The 24,206-nt window shown below is 36.9% G+C and overlaps 1 long non-coding RNA gene across 3 annotated transcripts in view; it reads left to right on the forward strand.

Moving 5' to 3' along the window:
- Window positions 1-24,206, forward strand: part of LOC111091096 — a 151,432-nt gene that overhangs the window by 64,045 nt on the left and 63,181 nt on the right. Inside the window, exon 3 of one of the 3 annotated variants that reach the window (XR_005373892.1) lies at window positions 17,825-17,987. The exons of the other annotated variants lie outside the window; for them this stretch is intronic. This is a non-coding gene — a long non-coding RNA (uncharacterized LOC111091096). The remainder of the gene's footprint in view (window positions 1-17,824; window positions 17,988-24,206) is intronic. 3 annotated transcript variants of the gene reach the window in all.

Here is a 24,206-nt window from a genome sequence, read left to right on the forward strand (position 1 = left end):
AACAGTACTTGTTAATCTTTCTGAAATGTATTCCTTGATGTCTTTCTTAATCTTTAAATAAGCTTCTCTTTCAATTTCAATACCCTGGAAATAAGTCCCTTTAGCTTATTAATGACTTATTTATTGACACCTATTTTCTTGTTGGATTAAAAAATTAATTATATTGGCATATGCTTGATAAACTTCTTAGTAAATCACTTCAATGTTCTTATCCTCCCGTCTTCAATTTAGGGTAATGAGAATTAATCAATCTGCTGTAGGTGCACTAAAATGTAACTTTGCCCCACTGGGTCTCAATAACCTTCATGCATCTGCTACCCAAAAGGCAATAATAATTTCTCATCATTTCAGAAAAAGTTGGGAAATGACTATTAATGACAGTCTCCTAAAGTATCCCCAATTTTTCAACGTCTTCGTTCAAACTCATCTGAAGTTATGAGAACTTTAGCTGTTCTTTGATATACTTTTTAAAGGATTACTAATAGGAGTAGCAGGAGAAAATATTTGCAAAGCGTATATCCAACAAAGAACTTGGATCTAGAGTATATAAAGAACTCTCAAAACTCAAAAGTAAAAAACCAAACAATCCAATTAAAAAATGGACAAAAGACATAAGCAGAAATTTCAGCAAAGAGAAAATATGAAAGGCCAATAAACATACACGTGAAAAGTTGTTCAACATCATTAGCCTTTAGGGAAATGCAAATTAAAACCACAATGAGATCTCACCACACACCTATTAGAACAGTTAAAATTAAAACTAATGACAATATCAAATGCTGACAAGGACATGGAGAAACCGATTCAGGCATACATTACTGATAGAAATGTAAATTGATACAGCCATTCTGGAAAATAGTCTGATGATTTCCTATAAAACTAAACATGTATTTAGCAGAAGCCTTAGGAATTGCATTTTTGGCATTTATGCCAGAGAAATAAAAATCTATCTTATGGCAAAAACCAACACATGCATATTTACAGCAGCATTATTTTTAATAGTCCCAAACTGAAAACAACCCAAATGTCCTTCAGTGGGCGAATGGTTGAACAGATTTGGTATACCGTGTAATGGAATACTACTCAACGATTAAAAGGGACAAACTACTGATATACACAACTCCAATGTATCTGAAGAGTATTATGCTTAGTTAAAATAAAATCCAGTTTCAAGGTGACATACTGTATGATTGCATTTGTTTAACATTGTTGAAATGATAAAACTATAGGGATGCCTGGGTGGCTCAGCGGTTGAGTATCAGCCTTAGGCTCAGGGCATGATCCCGGGTTCGGGGATCAAGTCCTACATTGGGCTCCCTGACAGGAGACTGCTTCTCTCTCTGCCTATGTCTCTATCTCTCTCTCTGTGTCTCTCATAAATAAATAAATAGAATCTTAAAAAAAAAAGAAATGATAACACTATAGAGATAGAGAACAGCAGTTGCTAGGGGACAGGGACAGGATTGAGATGAAGTGAGTGCAAACATAAAGGAGTGGCATGAGTGAGTTCTTCTGTGGGGATGGAACAGGTCTGTTCCTAATGGTGGTTGTGGTTACATGAGTCTTTAGATGGGACCAAGTTACACAGAAGCACATACATATGCACATGCACACATGAATGCATTGAAAACCACATCAAAAATTTAAAAATACATCAAAAATGCAAACTGGGTAAATTCTGTGGTGTAATTTTTAGTCTAATATTACTCCAACATAAATTTCCTGATTTTGATAATGTACTACAGTTATATAAGATGTCACCATTGGGGGAGCCTGGGGAAAGGTTTCAAGGAACTCTATGTATTACTACCTTTTTTTTAAAAAAAGATTTTATTTACCTATTTTAGAGAGAGAGAGTGAGAGAGCATGAGCAGGGTGAGAGGCACAGGGGGAGGGAGAAGAAGAGAGAAAGAATCCCAAGGAGACTCCACCCTGAGCACAGAGCCTGATGTGGGCTGGATCTCATGATCTGAGATCACGATCTGAGCTTAAACCAAGAGCTGGATGCTTAACCCACTAAGCCATCCAGGCGCCCCTCTATGTTCTACTTCTATAAACTATTTTTGTAACTTCTCATGAATCTACAATCATTTTAAGATAAAAAGTTAAAAAAAAAATGAGGGACGCCTGGGTGGCTCAGCGGTTGGGCACCTGCCTTTGGCTCAGGTTCTGATCCTGGGATCCGGGATCGAGTCCCACATCAGGACCCCTGTGGGGAGCCTGCTTCTCCCTCTGCCTGTGTCTCTGCCTTTCTCTCTCAGTCTGTGTCTCTCATGAATAAATAAATAAATCTTTAAAAAAAAAGGTCAAAAAATGAGTAGTAGGTAACTTAAAGTATTAGCCATTTCAATAGTATGTTGCATGCAAAATTCTTTAGATACTTTTAAAGAAATTTGTGAAATAAAATCATTTTCACTATGTCTGCCTTAAATCACAATAGAGGATTACTTATGAATATATTAGGGTTTAATTTGATGAAATGAAACGGACAATTAAAATATCTTAGACTCTCATATCTGCATTGTTATATGAAGCACAATCATATTTTCAGTGTCTGTCCTCTTGGGAGAAAGAGAAAAGGAGTAGAAGCAGAGTTTAATGTGGAAGGAAGTTGCTATTTGATAGATGTACGGATTGGTGGGAACTTTAATCTTCTGGAAAATAGGAAGGTATTGAACTAGTGCTACCTACTGCAATGATCCAATTCATGAAATCTCAATGGCTTACCACAGTAAAGGTGACATCCTGTAGGATGTTTTTAAGGGTTAGGCCAGGAAGTTTGCTTCCATCACTTCTACCAACATGCTATTGGTTAGAGCCATTGGCCTGGCAATGAACTTCAAGAAAAATTGAGAAATATAAGGGAACACATGAATATTTTGTGAGTACTAATGGTCTCTGGCATAAATAGGATGCTTTTCGATATGTTTGTGATAGGGATAGCATGATAACCACCCTAATTGTCTTGAATATATGTGAAATAAGGTACGTTACTCTAAAAATCTTAAATGTAATGCTGTTGATTGAATATATGGTCATTTATAGTCTTCAATTTTCTTTATGCTGCTAATCAACTTATAAACTGAGACTCTCATTGAAGAAATAATCTGTGTCATTAAAAAAAATAGAATCCAATTTTATAGATATGAGCAATAGACTTTTGAAGTCAGTTATTACCTGGCAACTATCTCCAGATGCTCCTTGCATGCTATAAGTAAGTGAGAACAGAATTTAGAATTCTAAAGTTTCTGGATATAAAGTTTATTTAGACCAAACTCCCAAGTCAATAGTTAGGTATTTGCCTAAAATCAGTGAGGGTGCCAGAACCTAAGTCTGTGGTTTTAAGGTCCAGTGCTCCTTCCATTTCCCACATGATCTGAGCAATAACACAGTGCATGTGGAATGCATGAAGCCCAGTAATTCCACAGTTGCCTCTGAAAGTCAGGTCACATAGACAGCTAATGTTGGAGACCGAGTTGGGGCTTGATTAGGCCCCAGGCCTTTCCTTGAGGCCATCACCACCTTTGGATTCTTCTTTGTGTCCTCACTGGTCCTAGAGATTCAGGGAAACTTGTGAGATACTAGGAATGGTAGGGCATTGTGTGGCCCACTAGGGGAGCTAATGGAAGACTGATCGATGTCCCTTTATATTCTCTATCTGTTGCCATTCTTTAGATCACCGTTATCCCAGAAGTCAGTGATGAATGGACAAAGGAAATTAGCAAAGCACCTAAGGGTAGAAAAATCTCTGCCATCAGATAGAGAAAGAACATGCAGTTCTGGTGATAATCCTCCACAAACTGGCTCCTTCCATTCTTTTCCATTTTAGTAAAGGCAGTGGTGAGCTGTTAAACATTTAACAGTTGCCTTTCTGGAGAAAAAAAATCTATAAACACATTTATTATACATTTTAGTGACAGCCAATTGATTCTTACAGAATGCTTTTGTTGATGTTTGACAAACTCTTCTATTTGTAGCCAACCTATGGTTGCAATTGGTGAACAAGCCTAGTTCCATGTGAATGTTCGTTACTGTTTTTATCTACTTTACTAAGATGAAAGTGACGCAACAAAAATATGTGTTAGAACTTCACTCATTTGTCAGTAACACAGAGACTTTGCTGAATCAGATGAATGCTTTTGAGTACTGGAGGAATAGTTCTCCTACTTTTTGCATTTTCACAGTGTGACAGACACAACCACATACTTTTGAATTTAATCTACAATATTAGCATCTTCTCTATCACTTTCTGAAGTCTAGACAAACAATGAAACTATAAATTAAGCCCTGACTTTTAGCATTTTCCAGTTTCTGTGGTGGGAATACTCCTAACATGGTGGTTTCAAGCTACCAACATGACATCACTGAATGGATGGTTGGGAAGAGAGACACAGTAACACGCCACCATATTGTATTTACATCATATGGATACAACAGATGTAAATAACCTCAAGAACATCAATATGGTAAAACACAGTAAACTGATCAGTGTCAAGTATGTATTATTATTTTTAATATTTTTGATGATATATATTAATTTTGTTCTTAAAATTTTATTTGATTGGAAGTTTGTATAATTTAATCTTTAATAATGGCTCTACTTAATGACTGGCTTACTGAGTCACTGGAAATTTAACAATTGGCTCTCATGAGCTAGTATGAGTCCAGCTCTATATCCAGCCTAGATATGGCAACCCCAACTTTCCGATTGTTCAGGCCAAAAAATCCTGGGGTCAAGCTGACTCTTCTCTTTTTTGTGTACTCCACACCCAGTCCATTAGCAAATACTGTTGACTTAGTGCCTTGTTTTTCTATTTAGAAAATGAAGGAAAATGGAAGAACACACACTTGCACACACTTGAAGCACTACAGTAATTTAGTACCAGTATCTGCCTGTATACTCTGCTGTCCTTCCTGTTACAACATGACCATAGATAAACAACTTTCATGTTACAACATGATCATGGGTGAACAACAACTCAACTTGCTCCTATCTAGAGCTAACTAATTTGTGGAAATGATCACATTCCTTCTCAACTACTCAAGAGCACCGTGTTAGCAATATTCTCATTTCCTAAATCTACTGAATCATGCCCTCCAACATACAAACATGTTGTTGTTCTTAACATCTTGGACGCTTATTTTTTTATCTCTCTTGCTTACCAGCTTCTACCCATTTTTGTCTTCCACTTTGGAGTGATCATTCTTGAAAGAATTGTCCACATTTACTGTCTCAAAATCTATTTCTCTCATAATTTTGTGACTGTAATTCCTACTTCACAGCTTGCTGTTCCTTACTCTCCTTTGCTGGTTCTTTCTCTTTTGCCCAGTTCTCTAATGTTGAATGTCCCAGGGCTCAGTGCGTGGCCCTTTTCTCCATCTACATTCATTCTTTTGATCATCTCACATAGTCTCAGTGCTTTAAAAACCATTTATAGTCCAGGGGCACTATATCCCCAGCACAGAGCTCTAGTCTGATCTCTAGACAAAGCTCTATCCCACATCCACTAGGATGTCTTAGAGACATTCCAAATTCAAGTCCAAAACTGAAATCATGATCTTCTCTAGATTTGCTTTTTTCATCCATCTCATTTCTCAGTTTTACTCTTTCATTTTCTCAGGACCCAAACTCTGGAGCTATTCTTGCCTACTCCATCTCATACCCTACATCCAATCATTTAGGAGATTATTTTGGTCCCACCTGCAACATATGTATAAAATCTGATCACTCTTACCATTTCTCCTGATATCACCCTGATCTGAGCTACCATTAATTTCACACCTGGATTGTAATAGCTTTGCAATTGATTAGAACGTCCCTTCCTACAGTTGATTTTCTATACAACTTTAATCCTGTTAAACATAGTCAGATGGAAGTGCTCTGTCCATGTCCCTACAGCGACTCCCTTTTCACTCAGTAAAATTCAGTGCTTCAATGGCCTAAAAAGTCCTATAGTATCTGCCCCCTTCCCCTCAACATTGTTCCTCTTCATCTATTTTGTCCTTTGCTTATGCTACTCTGGGAATGTAGTGGGAATGCTCCCTTCATAGGGTCTTTTGCTAGCTTCTCCTAGGGAGCCTCATCCCCTTGGCATTCCTTCATCAAATCCCTTACTTCCTTTAAGTATTTTCAGATACTCACTTTCTCAACAAGGCCTATCTTGACTACCCCCATTAAATCATGTAATTTGAGCTCTGCATCTTCACCCAGATCCCTTTGCCAGCTTCTTATTTTTTTCTCTATTGCACCACTAAATTTCTAACACACTAAATAATTGACTTATTATTATGTTCATTGCCCTTTATCTGCTTCATCCATGTAAACACCATGAGAGTACTTCTGTTTTTTTCTTCCCTGATATAATGCCAGATCCTATAATAATAAATGCTTAATAAATATTTGCTGCATATGGGACTGGCTACATAATTTGTGGGTCTAGTACAAAGTGAAAATTTAGGTCTTCTTATTTAAAGATTATTATGAATTTAAAATAGCTACAGCAAAGTATCAAACCCATCATGGGACCTTCTAAGCACAGGGCCTTCTGCTCCTGAACAGGTTGCATGTTCATGAAGCCAGCTCTGGTTGAATGAATAAATGAATGAATGAACAGGTGGCTTTACTTTTAAGATACCAGTAGAATCTGACCACTGTTCATCACTGCTACTACTACTAGCTTGGTACAAGGTATCATCATTTCTTACCCAAATATTGCAATGATTTCATAATTGTTCTGTTTGCGTCCATACATTTTTGTGCTATAGGGGTTCTCATTTACATAGAGTCTTCTCTAGAGTTGTACAAGGTGGCAAGACTCTGATACAGGCATACGTGATTCTGTTCTGACCATCCTGATCCTGAGTTCCCTCTGCCTGGAATGCTCATCCTCTTAGGCTTTCACATACTACAGATCTTTACCCTTTCTTTCTTTTCTTTCTTTCTTTTCTTTCTTTCTTTCTTTCTTTCTTTATTGCTTAGTGCTTGAGTTTTTTGGCGTTTTGATTCGTTCTTTTTTTTTGTATCGTTTCTTACGATTCTTCTTCTTCTCTTATATCTCTTCTCCTTCCTTCTTCCTTTTCTTTTCTTCTTCGTTTTCTTCTTCTTCTTCTTCTTTCTTTCTTTCTTTTCTTTCTTTCTTTCTTTCTTTTCTTCTTTCTTTTACTTTTACTTTCTTAATAAAGATCTTCTTGACTATTCATGTAAAATTGCAATCTACCCCTTATCCTCAATTTCTCATTCTATTCCCTTACCTTAGTTCCTCTAGGTCATTTATCACTCTGATACACTATGTATTCCATTTATTTGTTCATCTCTCCATGAGGAAAGTGGTCCTTTTCTGTCATTTTCACTGCTCTTCCCCAGCACTTATAAAAGTGCCTAAAACATAGCAGGCATACAACATGTTCATTGAATTGATCAGTGAATAAATAAGTGAATGCATACCTAGAACAAAAATCTCCTAATGAAGCAGAACTTCTGGAGGGTACAGATAATGAAATGGACTAAAATGTCCATTAGAGCATTAGATTCAGTTACTGAATAAAGAGACATATTTGATGTAAGACAAATAGACAAACTATGATTTCTCAATTAAAATTTGGTAGATAAATTGAAAGGAAATGGTGAAACCAGAACTGTGGGTCTGGAAGATCAAATGATAGAAATATTGTGAATATGGGGTAAAAATAAAAACAATTGGAAATCATAAGGGAAAATATAACAGATTTAGTTACATATTTGTATTTCCCAACAATCAAATTATAGGATTTCATTTTTTTTTAAATTATAGGATTTCAAAAAAAAATTATAGGATTTCAGAAGGAGAAAACTAAACAGATGAAAAGGAGGTAAACAATGGATTAAAATTTCCCTGATCCAAAAAAAAAAAGATTGAGCCTGCAGATTAAAGGAGCTCACAAAGTTGAAGATAAAATGTACAAATATCCTGGGAATATTCCTAAGCTTTAAGAATAAAAAGAATATCTTCTGATCTTCTAGGCAGGAATAAGCAAGAATCAGACTGACATCAGACTTTGCATCAGCAAATTGAAAGCTAGAAAATATGAGGTGCCTGGGTGAAGAGCACTGATAATTGTCTGTTAGGATGAAAGAAATCTTTTTAGATATATAGAAGGATTCTGAACTTGTGCTATCCACTAGCCCCATCTATCCAACAGTAAAACATGAGAGATAAACTTTAATATAGGGGAAGATGTGGGGGCAAGTGGTTGTCAATGAAACTTGCAGCATACATAGTTCAATTTAATATGACAATACCTGAAAAAAAGTTATAAAACAAAAATTATTGAAATATGAGTCATGTTACAATGGAACCAAAAATAGTATCTAGTTATAATGCTAAATGAAGCAAAGCTTAGGAATTTGTTAGGTATGGTGAGAGAAGTGAAGTAAAATCAATCTAAAGATTTCATTGGTTGGAAGAGTAGGAAAGACAAAATATTCTAAAAGTCTAATCTAATTGGGTTAGGATGAAGCAACTGGGACATATAACATCTCACTGGTGGGATCCCTGGGTGGCGCAGCGGTTTGGCGCCTGCCTTTGGCCCAGGGCGCGATCCGGGAGACCCTGGATCGAATCCCACGTCGGGCTCCCGGTGCATGGAGCCTGCTTCTCCCTCTGCCTGTGTCTCTGCCTCTCTCTCTCTCTCTGTGTGACTATCATAAATAAATAAAAATTAAAAAAAATAACATCTCACTGGTGATAATAATTGGAATATTATGAGTTTTAAGAAGTAAAGTTGTCCTAGTAGAAGTAAAGTGCACAGTAAAATGTCTGAATAAAAAGAAAAAGAATGAATGACTAGCAACTTCATTAAATTAGCTCAAAATCAGAGAAAGGAAAAAAGCAACAAAATTAAATGAATATCAAATGTTATGAAAAAATAAAACCTAGCAAATTAAATATAAATAGGCTATCAAAGATAGTTGTATCAGGTTAGAAAACAAAATCCAAAAATATATTGTTTTTAAGATAAACACTTAAAGCAGAATGATAGAAAAAATTTCCAAAATGTAAGCTGGATAAAGGAAAAAGCAAACAGAAAACAGTAGTGTCAATGTTAATATTAGGCCATACTTAATAAAACTAAAGTTTAGGGATGCCTGGGTGGCTCAGCAGTTGAGCATCTGCCTTTGGCTTAGGGCATGATCCTGGAGTTCCGAGATCGAGTCCCATGTCAGGCTCCCTGCATGGAGCCTGCTTCTCCATCTGCCTGTGTCTCTGCCTCTCTTTGAGCCTCTCATGAAGAAATAAATACAATCTTTAAAAAATAAAAAAATAAAAAATAAAATAAAACTAAAGTTTAGCACACTAAACAAGATTTAAAAATAGTAACAGGATAAATAGGGATATTGTGCAATTATGGAAGGAAACATTTATGAGTAAACTATAGATCTGTAAGTGCTAAATATCAAAACATTTAAGTAAATAAAGCAAAAACTGTTAGAATTACAAGGAAAACCTGATAAATATATAGTCACAATGTGAAATTTCCATATACCTCATGCAAAATGGGCTGAATCTAGTAGCCCTAAAGTAAGCAAGAAACAAAGTAGAAATAATATAATTAAAAAGTTTTTTAAAAGTTTTAATTTAAATTCTAGGTAGTTAACATATAGTATAATATTGGTTTCAGGAGTAGAATTTAGTGATTCATCACTGACATATAACACTCAGTGCTCATCATAAGAAGTGCCCTCCTTAATACCCATCACCATTTAGCACCCCCCCACCTCCCTCCATTAACCCTGAGTTTGTTGTCTGTATTTAAAAGTCTCTTATGGTTTGCCTCTCTCTCTCTTTCTCTTTCTCTTTCTCTTTTTTTACTTTCCCCTATATTCACCTGTTTTGTTTCTTAAATTCCACAGAGTAAAATCATATGGTATTTGTCTTTCTCTGACTGACTTATTTCACTTAGCATAATCCATGTCATTGCAAATGGTGAGATTTCATTCTTTTTCATGGCTGAATAATATTCCACTAGATTTATATAGACCATGGCTTCTTTATCCATCATTAGTCAATGAACGTTTGGTCTCTTTCCATAATTTGGCTATTGTTGATAATACTATTACCAACATTGGGGTGCACGTGCCCTGTTGAATCAATATTTTTGCATCCTTTAGGTAATTATAATTAATAAATTTGTCTTTATCTTTATATACTTTACATCTAGGGCTGCCATAACAAAATACCACTGAGCAGCTTAAGCAACAGAAACTTATTTTGTCACAGTTTGGGAGGCTGGAAGTCTAACTAAGATGTTGGCAAGTTGATTTATCTAGGGGTCTCTTTCCTTGGTGCAGATAACAGCTTTCTTGCTATGTCCTCACACGATCTTTTCTCTGTTTCTGTGAGCTCCTGGTATCTCTTCTTCTTCTTTAAGGACAACAGTCCTGTTGGATTAGGGCCCCACCCTTATGACTTCATTTAACCTTAATTACCTCCTTAAAGTCCTTATCTCCAAATATAGTCACACTGGAGGTTAGGACATTAACCTATGAAATTTAGGGAAACAATTCAGTTCATAACACTCTCACATTTTAAATCTACTTGTGGAATATCTAAATTTTTTACATTCGTGGAAAATTCATAAAAACTGTGTACGTGACTGCAAAAGAAAAAATCTAATAGTGGGCAGCCTGGGTGGCTCAGCAGCTTAGCGCCGCCTTCAGCCCAGGGTGTGATCCTGGAGACCCGGGATAGAGTCCCACATCAGGCTCCCATGGAGCCTGCTTCTCCTTCTGCCTGTGTCTCTGCCTCTCTCTCTCTCTCATGAATAAATAAATAAAATCTTAAAAAAAAAAGATGAGCAAAAAATATTGACTACTTGAAATTAAGAAATATCCCATAATTAACTCTGAAATAAAAAAGAAATTCAAATGGATATGATAAATTGTCTTGAAATAAAAATTAATTTCAATTAATCTGCTTACAATTGAAATTATAAGAGGAAAACATATGACACTAAATGCCACTATTATTAAGGAATGCTAAGAATAAAGAAACTTGACATACAGTTTTAGAAATTAGAAAAGTAACTTGACATACAGTTTTAGAAATTTAGAAATTAGTAATGAAATTAACCAAAAGATATTGGGAAGAAATAATAAAGACAGAAGCTGAAACTGAGGTAGAACAACAACAACAGAGTGGAAAATAAGATAAATCCAAGGGCTAGTTCTTTGGAAAGGCTAACCAAATAGATAAAATCCTCCAGAAGCTAGAATGAAGAGTAAGAGAGAAAATATAGAAAGTGTATCAAACACAGATATGGAAGGGCTTAAAAATTTATAAAATAATATTTAGTGATGCTCTTTGGTGATGCATTTGAAAATCTAGACAAAATGGCTGTTTTTTTTTTTTTTTATCAAAAGGTATGTTATGCCAAGGAATAAAATGTTTGAATGGACACATTGCCATAGAAGGAATTGGAAGGGCAATTAAAGATCCACCGTCAAAACAGGCACCCAGGTCCAGATGGTTTCACAGCTGAGTTTTTAGCCAACCTTTAAAGAACAGATGATTTCAATGTTATTTATGCTATTCCAGATCTCAGAATTAGAGTGAAATTCCTCAGTTAATTTTATGCATATGGAATAACATTAATAGCAAAACCTGATGAACATAATACAAAAATAAGCCCTCAACTAAAGACTATTATCCCTGATGGATATAGATGCAAGCATCCTAAATAGGAAAATTCAATTCAGCACTACATGAAAATAACATACCCTGTTGACCAACTAAGGTTTATTCCATAATAACAATATAGTTTAATACCAGGAGGTCTGTCAACGTTCGTTCACATCATAGAATATAAACTTTACTAGATGTTAAGCTGCACAAAGGAAAGAATTTTGGAGTTTTTTCACTGCTCTATCCCCAGTACCTAGAACAACACCTGGTATGTAGTGTCTGCTCAAGAAGTATTTGTTAAATGAATGGATTAAGTTAATTAAATCAAAGGAGAAAGTCTAAATGATCATGTCCTGTGGTGTGTGGTAAATGTTTAAGAAGCAACTTTCCAAAATACAAAACCCCCTGATTTGTTGCATTTGTTGATTTCCATGGTGCAAATACTTCTACCATTGCCATTTAAAAATGCTTTAGCCATTAGCCAACATGATGACACTGCATGAATTTGAGAAGGGATTTCACAATTGGGTCTCCCCAACCTGGGTAAGCCACTCACGCACATCACTGATAGGTTGATAGATGCTGAAAAGGGATATGGAAGGTCAGCGGTCATTTCTAAACAGGTAATGGAGGGGTTTTACTTAAATATGATAAATTATATTTGCTAAAACCTCCAAATAGATATGGAGCCACTAAAACCATTTCAATCAAAATCAAGAACTAACAGAGTTTGCTGCTATCATCATATTATTCAACAGTGCTTTGGAGGGGCTTGCAAATGTGGACAAATAGCAGTGTAAAACATGAACGTAAACTGGAAAAGAAAAGCCATCTCTCTGGGCAAATAACGTATCTGGAGAAATCAAGGTGCCCTGTTGAAACAAACGAACAAAATCCAAAGCAAAGTATAGACGGTATAACAATAACAAAATGAGAGAGGGCAAAACCAAAGCAAGGCACAGCAAAAGCTGCTAGAATTAAAAAGAAAATTTGAAGTAGCATCTGGGTACAAAATGAAAACTCGATACTTTTTCTGTATTAGTGCTAGATAACTAGAAATGGAAATGGCAAAGGTTGTCCATTCACAAAGACTTTATTTTCTGCTGTTAACTACATCCACACTCAGAGAAGTTGCTGCTCCTAAAAGGTGGCATTGTGATTTGGGCTAATGAAAAGGAAGCATGCGAAGGATAAGGCGGAGGTCAAGGATGTGTAACCAGGATGAGAGAGAGAAGCAGGGAGAGGATGCTGTGGCTTCATTACTTAGCAATATTAAAAAAACAAACAAACAAACAAACAAACAAACAATATCTGATTTTCTTTTTAGTGTCGCAAAGCAGGAGCAAAATTTTGTCTTTCCTGCTACTGCCAAATGTTATAATTATACCTATTTTTCATACTTGCTTGGACCCTCTTATAGTAGCTGTTATGGCCCTTTAAGGTTCTGAATAATATAGAGAAGAGAGGCTGGTCTGGTTCAGACTGTAAGAGAGGTCATTGCCTCCATGATGACTGGTGCACCAATCATAATACATCATGTTCCAGGTTTTTTTCAAAGAAGGAAACATTTATCAAGATGCCATACATCCTAATATTTCAATATCTTCTCTGACATTCTTCTACTTACTTTCTCGCATCATCATAACCCACCATATGTCAAAGTGTTCAGGGGACCAGGAAACACTTTAATATTTATATTGCTGGACCTTGACATTTTTTATGTTCACCTGAGTCTATAACACTTTCAATGAACAACTCACACATTTCCAGTAATTCCAGATTTCATGGTAACCCTACACTATAGCAAGTCTTGGATTTGTATACAAAAATTCCTGTATTTCATAGATTCCATACAACAAACGGTGGCAAACGAAATCCTTATCCAAGGAAGCCATAAAAATAGAGAAGGGTGGAGTGGGATGGTGGTACGGAGAAAGTATTCTAAAACAGTTGTTTCTGTACTTGGCTGTGCTTTTGAATCACATGTGGAAGTATAGTTAGAATTAAAGTGAAGTGTGGGTACTTTAGTAGCTTGGAAGGTTTTCTTATATAGGATGGCTTATGCATGGTGTATTTACATATTGAAGTAAATCGCAATGTTTTTCAAAGTTAGTGTTCATTTTTTTTTTAAGATTTTATTTATTTATTCATGAGAGAGACAGAGGGAGAGAAGCAGAGACACAGGCAGAGGGAGAAGCAGGTTCCATGCAGGGAACCTGATGTGGGACTCGATGCGGGGACTCCAGGATTATGCCCTGGGCTGAAGGCTGTGCTAAACCGCTGAGCCACCTGGGCTGCCCACTAGTGTATTTTTTTAAAAAACTATTTAAGTGAGAGAGAGAGACAGAGAATGAGCAGTGGTGAGGGGCAGGGGGAGAGAAAGAGAGAAGCAGACTCTCCGCTGAGCAGAAAGCCCTACATGAGGTTCGGTCCCAGGATCTAGAGATCATGACCTGAGCAGAAGGCAGACACTTAACTGGCTGAGCCACCCAGGTGCCCCTCAAAGCTAGTGTTCTAATACATTGTTGGGTGGTGTTCAATGGGAGATAAAGAAATGATTTCACAGCTTTTGGGCATATATTATGAATCTTAGACAAATAATCTTAGTATTTCCAAATGTGAATATAGTCAAGTGTATCCTCATGGAAGAAAAGATTTGGTATTGTTGATATATAAGATTTTATCAATACACCTTTGTGCAGAGAATATCAATTGTGCAAAGAAATGCATGTATGGCTCTGAGAATTCATTTGGCTCCTGGCTATATCTCAGACTCCTCTATTTTTTATGACTTTAAAATTGTTTAGATATTTGGCTTAGTTTTGCTTGACATTGCTTTAAAAGAACATTCCATAATTTTAAAAACATCTTAACACGTATGTAGGCAATATTACAAAGAAAGTAATATAAAAATGGAAATTGTGTCTGGGCTGACAAAAATGTAGACTAATACTGTATTCCGGTGAGCAATCTGGTAGTAGTTAGATCAGAATATTTGAACACTAAAAAAAAAAAAAAAAAAAAAAAAAAAAAGAGTATTTGAACACTGTTCTTTGGCATAGATCCCAAAGGGTCCTGCGTAGGTCCATAAGCAGAATGATCACACAACCTGGCTTTCCTGAGCAGGTCAAGTAACACTGCCTCCGTTTGCTCTCAGAAGTGACTTACCTTGGACACTATAGTCATCTAATCCATAAGCGTACATGTATAAGGGGGTTCATTGCAGTGGTGTAAAGAGTTTTTCATGGGAATAGGGAGTAGGGGAAACATGATGGGAATATATACAGAGTAAGTTTTAAGCAGCAGTCAGAATCAAATGATTGTTAAAATAGGTTAATCCTTTAAAAAAAATAAAAGAAAAAAGCAATACATTGCTTCCTTAGAAAGGAAATAGCCAGACTGAAATATATAGTACCTTATAGAATAAAATACATGAAAAAAATGAACAATATACATGCTATAAGCACATGCACAGAAAGATACATATCAAACACATTACAATTGTTGGCTAACGGGAGAGAGAGAGGAATGTGAGTGGGTTATAGGATTAAAAGGGAGTGAAATAAAAGAAGGTAGTGCCTTGTACAGGCCAGTGCTAATAATGTGCTATGAACTGAACAGTATGATTAAGACAAAACTCTGTACCTGATGTCCAAAATAGCACCCTGTAGTCTATAATTATATTATACATGATACAAGTGTAAAGAATTCATCTTTTAAAATATTTTTTTTTACAAGCCAGGATTAAAACATTATGTGTAACTATCCCAGGCATGAGAAACCGGGCATAAAATAATATTAATAAATCTTTGCCAAAATAGAAGCTTCTGTTTTAAGACTCTCTAATTTGAGAATTTATAAAGCTGTGGGCGGGGGGGGGGGGGGGGTAGTTGCGGCAGCTGGGCTGGTGGGAGGGGCGCTGAAAGAATTAAATAACCTCTGGATAGAAAAACTTACCTTAGCCTTTTATCCACACTTACTGCCAGCCTCTGAACAACAGTAATTTTTCACAATTTATGTAATTATAAATGCAACCTTTCATCCTCAGTGCATAGGCATCTCACACCTAAACTCTTTAAAGAAAATAAATACCTTAAGTTTGAATCTCTCCTCTGGAGCCTTAATGATACACTTGGAGGATTTCACAAAGTAAAAGAAACTACTGATTTTCCCGATGGACTTTCTGGGATTCCCTGACAGGAGGTGGCTGACAATTTTAGCTAGATTTGGGGATGACCTGGGTTTGATAGTTGTCACCTACAATGACTGATGAAGCTCTATAGGTGGGCGTTCCCTCCATTTTCTTGTGTGTCCCTCTGGTTCTGAATGCTTGGTAGAAGAACGTGGCTTTTTCTGCAAAGAAGAACCAATCTTCACTGCAAAGAATATATGTCCCTGAGCTTCCTATTGAACACTTGGATCAAATTCTCAATTCTGGTTGGCTCCAGCATGCATGGTTACTAGAAAAATGGCCCCCTTTGTGTCACTGGTGATTGTGCCTCAGGAGGAAGCTTGGGATTTCATTGGGGAGCTACAGGAGGCTGTTCAGAAAGGCAGTTCTCTCAGCAACTAGGCTTTTTGAGCCACAGGGAAATAACCTAATTATTCGGGAACCTTTTAAGAATACTACAGTTCCAGTATGTGTGAATGAAGAGATAAAAGATGTTGACTATCTTTGTTCTAAAAGACCAGTATTTATCAAAGTGGTGTGTGATATAAGTGGATTCTTGGGTATCTGAGTTATGTAGGAGATTTTTGATTTAATTTAATTTCTAAAAATATTTTATTTATTTGAGAGAGAGACAGAGAAAGAGAGAGAATCTGAAGAAGACTCCTTGCTGAGGGCAGAGACCGACTCAAGGCTTAATTCCATGACCTTGAGATCATGACCTGAGCCAAAATCAAGAGTTGAATGCTTAACTGGCTGAACCACCTAGACATCCCATAGGAGATATTGTAAATTTAGGGTTTTATTTGGATTATAAATTTAAATTTTAGTATAGACATTCTGGACAAAGTAAGTTTCAGGTGATGTTGTTGCCTGTGTGTATATTTATGATTGTGTTTCATACCATATAAAAGCTAAATAGTGTCTTAGCACACTGTACACATGGAGGGTTTTTGTTTTTGTTTGTTTTTGTTTTGTTTTGTTTTTTACAGTTGTTCAAATACAGAAAAACAGTGGATAAATACAGTTGACCCTCAAGGGTCAACAATGATGAAGTTAGAAGCACTGACCCCCTGCACAGTTGAAAATCTGTGTGCAACTTCTGAATCCCCCAAATCTTAACTACTAAGAGTCTACTGTTCACCAGAATCCCTACCAATAACATAAACAACACATATTTTATGTGTTAATATATATGTTAGATATCTTATATGCTGTATTCTTAAAGTAAGCTAATGAAAAGGAAATGTTATTAAGAAAGTCATAAGGAAGAGAAAATACATTTATAGTACTATGTTGTAAAAAAAATCCCATATAAAAAAATCCGGTTTGCTTATTTCAAACCGCTGTTGTTGTAGGGTCAACTATGTTTATAATGTGGCAGGTTTTAGTGCAGGCAGCAAATTCAAAAGCGTCTGTGCCAAAGACATTTGTGACATATTATGGTTTGGGGTGAATGTATTCTGTGGATCCCATCTTTGTTCACACCGTTCTGCAAGAATTTATTAGAAGTTAAGTGTAATAGTATATAAGTACATATGTAGACACACATATACATACAAATAAGGAAATTTCTTTTCCTGGTTCCTGCCATAATTGGAGCAGATGCCAACTACAGTTCAAATTTTAATAATGCCACAAGTCTAATCTTATGTTTAAGGAAAAAAGATATCTCTATAGAATTACCAAAAGTGCCTCTTTTCTTAGTTGCTGGTTTGTGTAAAGGTGGGATCTGAATATCCTAGAATAGGACACAGAGATTTTAGGTTATTGATAACTTTTTTTGGAAAAAAAAGTTATTCTTTGCATTATTGTCATTGAAGTTACATTGTAGACACAATGAATGAGAACTAGGCCTAAAAATGTATCTTTCTCATTAAACCTGCCATTTAGTCAGCAAAACAACATCGTTTGTCATTTGACATTAATGTGATTTTTATATGGTATAAGAACAGTAAGTATATGTCACTACATTTTATTTATATTTAATTTTCAGTGTGCATATTAAATTGACCTTGGAATAAAATGAAGAAGGCAGTTCTTCATGTGAGCACGTGAGAACTTTTTCTTTTGAAAGAACAACGTATATTATTCATTGAAACACTCACTACCCAAAGACTATCGCCATTAAAATATTTCATTATTCAGACGATAAATATGTAAGCATCTTTAGCTGAAGAATTTAGTTGTGTCATCATATAAGCCATTCAAACTGAGTTGTATAAAAGATATTCCCAAGGGACAATATTTACAGAAATATATTTTTAGCCCTTTTACAAAACATCTGCATCTTGTACCTAGGCATGATTAGTGCTTAGGGGTGTATGGAGAACTGTGAAATTTGCACGTTTTTGAAAATTTTGTCTAGCAAAAACCTGAAAGCAATCATAGTGTGAAATAAATTGATAATAACCTTTGAGTCTCCATACCATTTTAGCTGAATTTTTACCCAAAGTTGATTTTATCCAATGAGGGCCGCTTCATGATCTGCTGTTTTTTAAAAAGGAGCTCCTAGAACCCATCTGCAGTCATGCTGTGATTTTTTTTTTTTAATTTTAAATCTAAGCTACCTTTTGACTTTCTTACATAAAGGCATAAGAGGAGGATGATGGACACAGGGATTTGATAGTGATTATACAGACTTCTTTCCTTAATCTGCTTTGCAACTTTAAACTACTCTGCAGCTTGAAGTATTGTCTCCTCTTCTGTAGTATATAGCTAATCTAGGGATAAAAATTGAGAAATAAATGAGGTAAAAATAAAGCATTGTTCAAACTAGCCTTTTTACTGCCTTGAAGTTGGGGAATGATTGCTCTCTACATTGGCATTTGAGAGAAAAATTTGGCTATTATGGTTTTTCTTGTTATTTTTATTAAGCGAATGAAAAAGGATGGTAGCAGTTCAGCCACTGGGGTGTTGGAACAGCAAATTGAGGGCCCCCCAAAGACCTTGATACCCATTTTTGAAGTTCAATTCCAGTCGCTAAGATTAGAGCAGCCCTTCCAAAACGAGGGTCACAAATGCATTTGTGATTTAGACTATTTGTCTGGATGCTGTCAGGGAAACAATTGGCTATTATTGAACAGAACTGCTGATTTTCTCTTTGTACCATTTTTTTTTCCTTTTGTTTTGGTCGTCTCTGAATGGTAAAGTCTGACAGCAAGTAAAAAAAAAAAAATACCAGTTATGTGGAAGAGAAAGGAACATGGAGAAGGAAAGGGAACAAATGAAGAGGGATAAGGGAGAAAAGAGACAGCCCTTCAGTGTCATATGGCATTGATTTTAGTCCTGAGAAACTTAGTTGAATTGAAAGTATATTTATTGAGCATGTACTACGTAACAGATGTTGTTAATTGATACGGGGTTACAATTTAGACAAGATGAAAATCTCTTTCAGCAAGAGGCTCATTCTCTAGTGCGGGAGGTTGAGTAGAGGGAATGTCGTCAATGTTGTCCTTGGGTTTGGCCTCATCCAGAGGTTCTCCAAGGGCTAGTTCTGATTCTGGCCCAGGTGCCTGTCCCCGATCATAGCTGGTGCAGAGTCCAGAAGAAGCTAATCCAGTGACTAAGCAGGGACTCAAGAGTCATAAGGCTAAGTCTTGAGTGAGTGAGCCTATTACCAGAATCTGTCCAATCTCTCAGCAATGGTCTTCATTTCCCCTGGAAAGTGTGTCTCCCGTCTGCTCACTCCTCTCTGCTGCCATGCTGCCCTATGAACATATTATCATAGTTTCCTACATGGTTTCTTTATGTACAGCCTCTTATCTGTGAAGTTCATTCTCTAGTTAGAGGGATGTTTTAAAAATATAATCAGAACATGTCATTCTTGTATTTAAAGAATTTCCATGCTTTCCCACTGTCCTTGAAAACAACTTCACAACACGACCCTCCTCCCCGATGCCTCCATCACTCACCCCATGACCAGCCCCTGGGATCCTTCTTTTTCCTCATCCCTCTGATTGGCCTCCACTTTATGCTCCTGCCACTTTGGCCTTGTTTCAATTCCTCCAGTGTGCTAGGGTGATTTCTACATTAGGGCCTCTGCTCATGATGCCCTTCCTTGGACACTACTCTCCTACTCACTCTACATCTGGCTCCTTTGGGGACTTTCAGACTCGGCTTAAATTTTAGCTTCTAGAAGATGCCTTTCCACTATATCCTCACTACGGTAGGTTCCACTTATTACTCTCTCTGCACCCTATGATTTTTTTTTTCACAAAGCTTTTTTTTTTTTTTTAATGATTTCAAGTGCACACACACACACACACATTTTTACTTAGGTACTGTTTGATCACCTCACTAGATTGCAAGTAGCATTATTCCCTACTGTAATTCCTGCACCTTACACAGTGCTTAGAGTATAGGAAGCACAATAAATATGTTCAGTAAAGAAGTGAATTTACATTGAGACACATAGCAATTCATCAGTGGAGTTAGCAGATAGTAAGGCTCTTGGTTGAGGGTGAACATTTTGGGGTCCTACGTACACTTGGCAATATCACGTAGAAGCTGACATGTAGGCTTTGGGGTCAAAGACTTCTGGGTTCATGCTCTACTTTCTCCTCTTATTAGCAGTGTTACCTCAGGCAAGTTACTTAACATCTATGAACTCACTTTCCCAATATGTCATAGGGAGGTAATAATATTTTTTACAAGATTGTTTGAAGGATATAGAATAATGCATGCAAGGTAATTAGCCTAAATGATAATGAATAACATTTGTTTAATACTTCCCTGTGCCAGGCCCTAGGCTAGGAGTTTTACAGTGCTATCTCACTGGGTCTCTTCATCAATTCTCTTCAATACAAGCGATCGATCGTCCTCCTGTTATGCAGGAGGAACTGAAAAAAGGATGGTGAATTTGGGGTCATATAGCCAGTAAGTGGCAGAAAGAATCAGGATAAACTCAGGACTTTTAGTTGCAGATATTATAAGCACTACGCTATACTGGCTTCTATAGGGTGAATGGAGAGTATTTGCAAATGGAAGCAAGAAGCTATTGATGATGCGCGGGTAGTATTTAGTATGTAAGTAGATAATCTGAAAAGAACCGAGAATTAAAGAAATGTACAGTCAGAAGCCACATCACGGTAGTATGTAGCTCCTCAATGAGACAGTTTTGCAAAGAGTAGTTGCCTTGGTTTTGATAGTCTTTGGTTTCTAAGACTAGTCCCTTGAGGGCCGGTTGAACTTTGTATCCTCTCCTTCCCCCTTTTATAAGATTGTTCTAGTATCTGTAGTATTTAGGGAACTGCTCTCCTGTTTGTTCTATCTTCCCTGGGTCATGTGGATTTTTTTTTCTTGGGATCTGTCATTTTTTTTTAAATTTATATCTTCTGTGGGTTCTGTTGGTGGTGTGGTCGTGCTAGGATGTTTCTATGGGCACTGAAATGTGGAAGCATTCTCACTGAATGGATTTCCATTTGCGTCTGTCTGGGCTCAATGGATTTAACAGCATAGACTAATTTTTATTTTGGGGTTTCTTTATAACACAGATAATACATATTTAGACTCAAGCCCCTCTGGCATGAGGCTCAGACTTTGAGTTCTGATTGGAATCTTTTTGCCTCTACCCTTACTCCTCCCTACTTTCCCAATGGGCCCATTGAATGGCAGTCTTCCTTGCAGCTTTCTCTGGCTAAGGTCAGAGGTCTCATTTCCATAGACGGGCCAGATCTTTGAGGCTATTCAATTTATTCAGGGTTTAGCCAGTTTCCTTTTTTAACAGGCCAGAATCCATCTATTTTTTCACATATAGATGTTAGAACCAAAGTCTCCACCCTCTCAAGCTCTTGTCTGGAGTGGAAAGTCTTCTGGGCATCATCCTCTGCTTATTGTACTAGATTTACCATTGCTCTCTGTTTCTATAATCTGCACCTTTGATTTCTTTTGTGGTCACTCTGCATTTGAATTGTTTGTGTGTGTTTTATTTTATTCAGAATTTCTATGAGTTTCTAAGGTGAGCTCATTGATATCATCTTAGTCCATCATGTTACTAGAAGTGCCAAAGCACATACGCACGAAATGAATAATTTCTTGTGTGTGAATAGAACACGTTACGTAAACAGGTAAAGAAGATTATGTGGTAGAAAGGTAGAGTGGTGCTAGAGAAGCCATGCCAATAGATGGGCTTTATTCTTTAGGGCCTTGGGGAACCACAGAAGACTTTTGAGTAAGTATATAGCATAATAAATTCTATATTTTTAAAGAAACTAACTTAGTAGCACTGTAAAATAATGGATGGAAAACTGAGAAATCAATGACATGGAAACAAATCAGAATACTGTTGGAAATGTTTAAGACAAAGACATTGAGAGATTGGCCCAAGCATTGGAAACAAAAGGGAGAGGATGGACCCAAGAAGAAAGGAAAAGCACTTGGAGACTTATTGCATAGGAGTGAAGAGGGAGAGGAGTCAGAGGTAACTCCTAGGCTTCTGACCTGCATGACTGGAAGGTGATTTGGTTGAATTTTAATACTTTTTTGGAAATGTAGGTTATCACTGGCTGAAGGAATGGCACTGTTCCAGTCTCAAGCCTTAAATATCCCAACCTAATAGTAGCGTGGCTACTAGCAGATCGTAGCATGGCTGGGTAAATAGGCAGTGGAATAGGCTGGTGGCCTTACTTCTGGCTCAGAGGTAATGTTTACCAATCTTATTTAGTAGATTATGTTAAGTGCATCCATATTGGGTAGAAATCTTCTAATGTTGTGAGTTCCATACTTAGGCTGTCAGGAAGCAGGGTTTGATTCCTTTAGTTACACTCATGTTAACTGTGTTCTCTAATCTCCCGATTTTTTGTGTGATGGGAGGATAGTGGGTTTCAAAGGTGAGTAGTTTTTTTCTTTTCTCTGTCTGGGAATGAAATAGTTGGTCTATAGGTGGAGAAAAGTGAAATTAAATGAAACCATACAAATAGACTGAAAAAAAAACCAACAACCCACAACCCTGTATGTTAGCAGTTTATAAACATTTTATGCTGACAAAGCTCAGCATGCCCGGACAAAAATACTTGCACAAATCTGATTATAAGGTTCCCTCAGTGCAGCAGGAACTGGCTCAGCAAAGGGAATAAAAAGGATAACCTGATATAATTTATCCTTTTCCTTTTTCTTTTAAGGAGAGGTGCTTGGTCGGAAGCACGGGGAGATTTCCCCATACTGTACCGGTGCAAACCCCGCATGATTTCTTTGTTTTACAGAACTGCTGCTGCATTCTAGAGACGAGGGGAGGGGTAATGGTTCAGTCAAGCTAGTTGAGGCCTCATCAGAAATTATCTCCATCAACAAAGGCTCTTTACTTGCTTCCCCGAATTCTTTCTTCCAACCGCTTTTATTTCCTTCAGGGTTGAAACCCATAAACTCCAGCAAACATTAAGAGACTTGACTCTTTGACTTGAAAAGTATGATTACAAGCCAGTGTCTGCGTTTTCAAAGACCAGGTCTCCAATTTAGCCCTGAGCTCTGAGGACAGTCACAGCTGCATTGCCGAGCTCCATGGGAAGCTTCGGGGTTGAATACAACAGCATTTTAAGTTGAGAAAGCTTTGAAGATCAAGATTTTTTTTAAAAAAACAATCCTACTGAGAGTCAACCATTTATGAATTGTGATCAAAGAAAGCTGAACTGGGAGTCAGGAGAGCCCGATTCTGGTCTTTTCTCTGCCACTACCTATCAGAGTGACCTGAAGCAAGTCCCTTCACCTCTTGGGGCCTCAGTTTCTTCATTTATAAAATGAGGGCGACAGAACAGATTAATGGGTCCCAGATGCTGGTCAGTGGATGTGGTGCATTCAAACCCCTGAAAACTTTGAAAACTTAGCAGGTGGAAAGAACCCTTGGAGACTTTGATTTGTAAGACTGGAGTGTATGTCAAGAATCTTTAGTTAGTAAAGCTCTCCTGGGGATTCAGCTATGCAGCTAGGATTGGGAATCATGATCCCCATGATTTCGATTTTGTTTTGTTTTATTTTTAAAGTTGTCTTTGAAAAATAAATCTCAAACCTAAAGAGCTTCCGAAAGAGTACAATGAATTCCCATACATCCTTCATCTAGACCTACCAGTTGTTAGCATTGTCACACTTGGACTCCCCGCTCTCTCTGTATGTGCATGTGCATTTTTATTATTAATGTCTTTTTCGGAGCTGCTTGAGATAAATGTCAGACATCACGATCCTTTACCTCAAGATACTTCCACGTGAATCTCCTTAGCAAAAGGACATTATTCCCTTTTATAGTCACAGTGCAAAGATTAAATTCAGGAAATTTTCCATTGGTTCAATAGTATTATCTAGTTTGAAATCTGTTTTTAAAACAACCTGTGCTGGTAAATAGCTGATTTTGCAAGAACTTTGAAAAATTTTGAAATCATCACAAGCTT

Source organism: Canis lupus, chromosome 19 (assembly GCF_011100685.1).
Source record: "Canis lupus familiaris isolate Mischka breed German Shepherd chromosome 19, alternate assembly UU_Cfam_GSD_1.0, whole genome shotgun sequence".
Lineage (NCBI taxonomy): Eukaryota > Metazoa > Chordata > Mammalia > Carnivora > Canidae > Canis > Canis lupus.